The sequence below is a fragment of the Balaenoptera acutorostrata genome, chromosome 7, assembly GCF_949987535.1.
Source record: "Balaenoptera acutorostrata chromosome 7, mBalAcu1.1, whole genome shotgun sequence".
Classification (NCBI taxonomy): Eukaryota; Metazoa; Chordata; class Mammalia; order Artiodactyla; family Balaenopteridae; genus Balaenoptera; species Balaenoptera acutorostrata.
The window spans coordinates 30,606,925-30,614,974 of NC_080070.1; positions in this window are offsets into that span (position 1 = coordinate 30,606,925).

Consider the following 8,050-nt stretch of genomic DNA (forward strand, 5'->3'; position numbering starts at 1 on the left):
TCCTGGACCAGGGCTGAGTCTTTCAAAGGCTAATTGCCTGACACTTCACTCCCATAATGAGTGGACTGTAGCAGACGTTGGTATAACTTTTGGCCATCAGAAAGGGGTACGCGGCACGCTTTGTCCAGAAGTCAACTCAATCTAATGCTATACAGACTACCACAAGGAACCCCTAACAGGGCAAGTCTGCAAACTCCAGCCACTTTTGCTGAGTCAGCTGAGGGAATGCCATGGAGAAAGGCAATCTGTCCAGTGCATGTTGCTCACCTCTCCCAGCCTTTGCTTTGCGATCTCTGGTCACCCAGGACTGGCTTAGGCTCATAGCAGATATTCTTCCAAGGCTCTTCTAAATAGGTTTTGTGACCTGTTTCTGACCCAAACTCGTTCTTGTGGGCTGAGGTTCTCCTGTGAGGCCACACCTCTAAAGTGATCCCATCCCTTAGGCACGCGCCTGTCAGTCACTTGTATTTTGTGAGACGGAGCGCCCCCTAGGGGTGTCTCGCTATTATAGATCCAGAGACAAAAGGTCATCTACGCTTCTCACTTGTAAGAAACTACTTTAACACCTTAACAGATTAATTAAAGCTTTAGAGAATAAGTATTCACACTAAAGCTAGATTTATCCCGAACCCTTGCATATATCCCCTCCAGTTTTTTTTTTTTATAGCTGTTACACTAGTAACTATTTATTTATTTTTTTTTAATTTTTTTTTTATAGCTACTTTATTTATTTATTCATTTTTGGCTGTGTTGGGTCTTCGGTTCGTGCGAGGGCTTTCTCTAGTTGCGGCGAGCGGGGGCCACTCTTCATCGCGGTGCGGGGACCGCTCTTCATCGCGGTGCGCGGGCCTTTCACTATCGCAGCCCCTCCCGTTGCGGGGCACAGGCTCCAGACGCGCAGGCTCAGTAGTTGTGGCTCACGGGCCCAGTCGCTCCGTGGCATGTGGGATCTTCCCAGACCAGGGCTCGAACCCGTGTCCCCTGCATTAGCAGGCAGATTCTCAACCACTGCGCCACCAGGGAAGCCCCCCCTCCAGTTTTTTAAAAATATTTTTTATTTATAGATTCAGAGTCCTCAATCCCATGACAAGTGAAGTATTGATAGCAGGGGAAAATGAAGTGGCATTTGACTTTTAGAAGCCAAGAAGCCAAGAGAGTTTTAAGAGGAAATGGTTAAACAGTAGTGTTGGAAGATATAGTTTAATTTGAGAGATAATAGGAATTGGAGATCTCTAAACTGGAATTGTCCTTGTGTTGGTGTGATCTGAGGCGAGAGGAAGTTCTTTACTAGGTGAAAAGGAATGAACACGCATTTCTATTAAGGCAAAAAGTCTGAAGACTGAGAGTCTTAGGAACCTGAAGGGTTATTTTTATGCATTATTAAATTGAAAACATAAACCAGATGCTAAAATCATATTGTCTTTGATCTGGGAGAAGTGAAAGACAACAGCATAGTTAATTTTATAGCTACACTTCAAGTAACAGGAATCAGAAAGAAGATGGCAAATTAGTGTTCTAGAAATGATACTGGCAGGTTGAAAAACCCAGTGGGAAGATGGTAAATAAATGACTATCTGCAGAAGTGAGAAAAGGGATAGAGTGGGAAGTTGGAAAGAAGAGGCGGGAAATAAGATACGAATAGACTAAGGCAGTCCATAGACAACATCTGACGTTAGAGTTAGCCCCATCTGGGTTTAGAATCATGGCACTGCCTCTTATCACATGGTTTTAAACAAGTGATTTGTGAAATGAGGATACTAATGCTTCCTTTGAAGTGTTGTTGGCGTGACTAGATGAAATAATGTACACGATAAGCGTTCTGTGCACATGTGTTCGAAAAATGCATGCTGAATGCATGTCTGTTATGTTTTCAATCCTGTGACTGAGCTCAGTCTGGTTTGGTGCCAGACATATGAACAGATAATTATCAAATACCGGGCCTCTTGGAGAAGCCCCCAAAGCAAACATGAGCACTCAGTATTAGTTCTCTTTCCTTTATTCTTTGAGGTGATGGTGGGGGGCCGATGCTGGTTTGGGAGAATGAGAGCAAGAGAGGGATGGGAGTGACCAGAAGGTGGAGACTACAAGTGGGAGGTATTTATGCCCTAGTTGTAAGGCAGGGTGAAGTAGGAGCATGTGTTAGAGTCTGGAGGTGTCAGATCAGGAAACAGTGAAGACAGAGAGTAAGTTGGTTCAGTGGGAGGAGTAGGAGGGTAACACACAGTAGAATTATATGAAACTGTGGATTCTGGCAGTGTTTCAGACTGAATGTTTTTGTGCATATAATTTCATAAAGTACCTCTTTCCCTAAATCACTTCAGTATTCAAGGGCCTGTATTTAAGTGGCATCAACCTGGGACAATAGAGTGGCAGGTCTTTTAGAATCCTACAGTTCAAGGTTGGACAAAACACAACAATCTTCCTCTTCAAACCTCTCTAACACAAAATATACTCTTCCATCACACTTATGTTCCGTTTCGGTTTTGATATGAAGTGGGGGTGAAAGGAGAGGTTGAATTTAATAATTGTTGTTTGAAAAGGTATTTTTAAAAATTATTTTATTTTTTAAACTAGAGAAATAAAGCTATCTCTAATAGAGAAGATTCCAGTATCCTATCAGGAACTTTGGGAACGTACTTATCTCTTTGAGTGTCACTTTCCTCATAAAATAGGGGCTTCAGTGATCACTAGATAATCTCACAGGTCACACCTGAGGCTCCAAAGTTATGCTTGTAGGGATGCATTTTTGACATGGATTTCCTCTCTGTTGCAACCTGGTAAGAAGAGGAAATCTTCAGATTCCGGGCCCACTTGGTTTCCTGCAGGGGAAAGCCTTTTTCTTTCAAGAAAGCTCCTGACCACAGGGATGTAAAATTCAGTTGTAGATACTGGTGGTGATGTCATGAGCTAAGTCCTGGGGGTGCTGTCAGTCACACCTGGGCACTCACCTGCCAGAACCTCTTCCCTAGAGAGTCTGAATGACCTCTTCCCAGCTCCTACCACCTCTCTTCTAATAATGACTATGGAAATTTCCCCATAAGCTCTGAACATACAGGAAACTTTTAAATCACGAATTACATATTGAATCTTTACTATGGAAAAACATCATCCCAGGCAATGTGGAAAACTGAAGACATATAACAAATACCATAAATGACTAAAATATGATAAACACAATGATGAATTGGTCAGGATAGGATAACTTCTGTAACAAATAACTTTGAGATCTCAGAGACTTGATACAAGAAAATCTCGTTTTGCACTCATATAATTTTCCAGTGTTTGTCAGTTTCCATTAAGACATTTAGTACCCAAGGTCCTTCCACCTGGTGACTTTCCATACTCTAGAATCTTGGACACCCACGGGGATCCTCTGAATCCTACTAGCAGATGAGAAATGAGAAAGGCAAGGAGAATTATGTGAGAGGGCTTTTGGGACTAAGCTTCAAATTGGCATACATCCTTCAGTCCACATTCTACTGGTCAGAGCCCAATCATATGGACCCACCTAATTGAAATTGAGATGGAAAATGAGGTTTAGCTACATGCCCAAGAGGAAAAGGAAAAGAGGCTGATAAACATAGCATTCCCAACCACAACTAACATGGAGATAAGTCAAGTGCCATGGAGAATTGTAATTGGGAGTTCACATCTTTTGAGAAGTGATAAGGAAAGCTTCAGGAAAGTGGCAGTTTCTCAACTGGGCCCTGAAAAGTCACAAATATTTCAGCTGCTGCAGGTTTTATGTCTTAGTGGGAGACAACTAAGGATAGAACTGAGAGTTCGGTCCTGATCAAGGATGGCTCTAATTTGTAAGTTAAAGGGTTTATTTAGCCATCTGTAGACAGGAATCCAAAAAGTTTCTTCCCCACATGATTTATTAATGAAGATATTATGATAGCTGTCAGACTAGGAAGGCCATTATCTTAATTTATCTGAGAATACTGTCATATTACCACTATCTTTAGTTGTAAACTCACAAAGCAAAACCTCTTTTGTTTTTTAGGTAGAATAAGGACAACCACATGGGTAAAGTTTATGTGGTTACTCTCAATGGTGCAAAATATATGCAAGATTGAAAAGTCTGTGTGCAAGGTCAGATTCTTGCCTTAGGGCCCACACTGTCCCTGTGGAGGAAAATGCTGCACTAGTGTAAGGTACGTGCATATACACCTGATCATGTGTTATCCCACAAAGCCTTACAAACACAGAGCGCTAATTTATATCAGGGTTAACATCATGCGTCCTTTCACTTGTCTTTAGAACTTTACACCTCCCACTCATTATAATGAAAAACCAAAAGTTCCATCTACAGTTAGGCTCATGTCTTGTTCTTGATATGCTGGAGGAGTATGAAGAGAAATCCTAAAACAGTTTTGCAATTTTTCTGCAATTTCTAATGCAATCAACATTTAAACTTGCTTAATTTCCTTTTAACGCAATTCCGTTGCCTCTCTCCTAAACATTATGTGGAGTCACTTTTTGTACAAATCTATGGATTTCAATTTAAGACCACTGAAACTTTATGGGGTTTTAGTGCAATAAAAAAAAAAAACAAAAACGATTTTTCCCTTCCTTTGTAGCGGTTCTAAAACCACTCTAGGCTGCTGAATGGTTAGCTCAGGATTTGCAGAGGTCTGGGAATTGCATTAAAGGGTAGAAGGGACTTCCCTCAGGCACAGCATTTGTTCAATTTACACATGGAAATAAAATACCACAGTGAAAATCTTCGTTTTTCGACTATCTTTTTCTTGTTTGATGTTTGCTTGAACAGATACATTCTATAGTCTCTAAGTTTCTAGATGAACAAAACAGTCCAGATAGACTAAATCCTCCAGACTAAATGCTTATCATTTTTAAAAAAATATTTATTTATTTATTTGGTTGCACCGGGTCTTAGTTGCGGCAGGTGGGCTCCTAAGTTGTGTTTCCAGGGCTCTTTGGTTACGGCTAACCGGCTCCTCAGTTGCAGCATACAAACTCTTAGTTGCGGCATGCATGTGGGATCTAGTTCCCTGACCAGGGATCGAACCCGGGCCCCCTGCATTGGGAGCACGGAGTCTTATCCACTGCACCACCAAGGAAGTTCCTAAATGCTTATCATTTTAAATTGTCCACTAGGACCAGTGTTTCTGAGCATATAAATCTCCTGGAGAGTCCATATGAGAACACTTGGTGCGGCCTTTCTGAAATGTGACGTACACTTGCCAGCTCTCCATAGTTCTTGACCAGTCACTCTACTTATTTTTCACAACTTTCTCTCTTCATAAGCATTTTGAATTTGCTTGCACCAGTCCCCAAAATTACTTTTATCATATTCCGTGCTGTATTCTAGTTACTAGTGTACTTGTATCTCTTTACAGTATAAACTGCTTTCTGACAGAAACTATGTTACTCATCTCCCTATTCTTGCAGTATCTGTGTCTTCTTGCAAGTGATTGAAAAATTCCCATTTGTAGAGGTCTATACATCATAAATTCAAATATTTTTCCCTATTATTGCCATTTTTCCCACAAGAAATATTTCACATCTTGTTAACATTTAACCCAGTGCGGGTAATTTTGTTCCCCAGAGGGCATTTGGCATTGTCTAGAGACTTTTCTGGTTGTCACAACTTGTGGGTCCAGGAGGGATGCTAATGGCATCTCGTGTGTAGATGCCAGGAATGCTGCTAAACATCCCACAATGCACACGACAGCACCACCACAACAAAGAATCATCTGGCAGAAAATGTCAATAGGGCAACTGAAGTTTAACCAAAGGAATAGTTTGTTGCACAATTTTTACATGTGGGTGCCAAAGATGGTCTGTTACTTAATTTAGAATAGTGAGTCCCTGAGCAGCTTGTGGCAATGACAGAATTAGCTTCACTGGGATTTTAACCATTTCTTGAATGCGTAATTATACTGCTCCCCCAAACAAATGCAACTTGGGCATATAATTTCCTTTAAGCCTTCCAAATTTGCTTTTAAGGTTCGCATCCTCTACACAGGCAGGATGGTAAATATTTAATCCAATGAATTATACATCCCCAATGTTTTACTATTTTGAGATGTAAACTCACACCTTGGCATGGAGCCAGAATTCCTAAATTTTTATCAATTAATATATAAAACATGAACAAATTCCATTTGTTATATCATAGTATCAAATTATGTTCTTTACCTTAATTAGAAATTTCATTGCTCTTCTCTGTAGATTGACAATATAATATTCCTTGGAAACCATAATACATTGAAAGAAATTTTCTCAAGATAGCCACATAATTTAGCTTGTTTTCTTTTAAAAAATGTAATCACAGTTCAATCATCCATTTTTATTTTCAGAACATAAAAAGTATTTTGAAATTTTCCCAGCATTAAATTTTCTCCCTGAAAGACTGATGTGTGTGATGGGGGATGGGAAGGGGTAGGTTTGGTCTTATCACTCCGATGAAGACTGGCATTCATTTCGGCAATCTGAGTGGCTAAGAAGGAAACGTTCTTTGACAGAGTATGGTTCTTTGGCTACATGTATACTACATAAAGTCAAAAGACTACTTCTATATTTAAATCATATGCTAATATATGAGCTTATTTTTTCGTTTTGTTTTGTTTTAAACAGATAAGGGGACTCGCTCAAACATTCATAAGTGGCAACCATTGGAAAAGTGAAAAATCTTTTGGCACGCTTGGGAAACCCATGAAAAAAATTATCCTTATAATCAATGCCTCAAACTATTCAAGAAAACAATTCTTTGTCATATTGAAGATAAATATATAAATGCTTCAAGGATACAAATAAAAAATTGATAAATTCTAATGGGACATACTGGGGAGGTCACATTAAAAGTTTCTACTGGGCTAATTACAATATTAGCAAAATCACTCCAATGAACTGACTCATATTTATGTTCAGGGTTATTTAGAAATATTTCTGCCTGGCCCCTTGTATTCCACTTGACCGAGACAGCTTTTTAAAGTAACTTGGTACCAATTATAATTATTCTTATTTTAACGTATTAGCATGGAGGGTTCCTCTACTGGAGTAGATTTAACAGTGCAAAATGAATTAAAATATGACCACTGTTTTCTCCTACAAGCAATATTAAACTTGTAAATGTTTTAAACTAGTTCATCACTAAAGACTAGCAAGTATACACTTTCCTATGAAAAACTACTCTTCTTCACTAACAGGCCAGTAGAAGTGGGGAACGGGAATAAGCAACACACACACCTGTACACATTCCTCACCCTCACCTCCCACATTGGCTTCTGAATTTTCAATGAGCAGCAGAAAAATGAATGATTATAATGTTCTCTTTATAGTCTCCTTTGGCAGGAGTGAAGAAAAGTATATGGCTCTGAAGAATTTATTATTAAATTTCTTTCAAATAAACATTTTACTATGTCTAGGTTTCCAGGAATTTGTTAGTAAATAAAGTCATTTATCTTATTAAGTTAAAATATTGACTTATAAGATATACATGACTTACTACTTTAAAATGGAAATGGCCAGAAGGGGGTATGTATATCTCTTCCTTATTATCAAACTTAAGTTAAACACAAAACAACTTTCAAGTCATTTCATCTTTTAATCACTTTAAACTTTTTCTCTGTAGCAAAATCAAAACATGAATATTAAGATCCTGGTTCAGAAATTACAATGTTTTAATAATTTAGATTTTATCATCTAAATAGGGAAATCTGAAACTCTTGACTAGCAATTCTGATTTGTGGTTTCAAAAATTGGGAGAAAAGATTCACCCTAAATTTAGAATTTTTAAGCAACTTCCAAGTTATAGACTAATTAATTTTTGTCATCTCTAGTTTATAATCTCAATAAGAAAAGTGCTATGATTTCACTAAACTGTTAAACCATAAAGTATTTAACTGACAACATGTAAATGCTATCACTACTCCTACTGACAAACAATTCCATGGCCCAGTGTAAAATGCCCACGAATAGACTCTCGCTCAGCTTTCCAGTTTCCTTCCCTGACAGCACATCTTCCTAACCCATGTCCACTCATTTCGGACTACTTTTAAATTCCCAGAATGTTTGTGGCTCT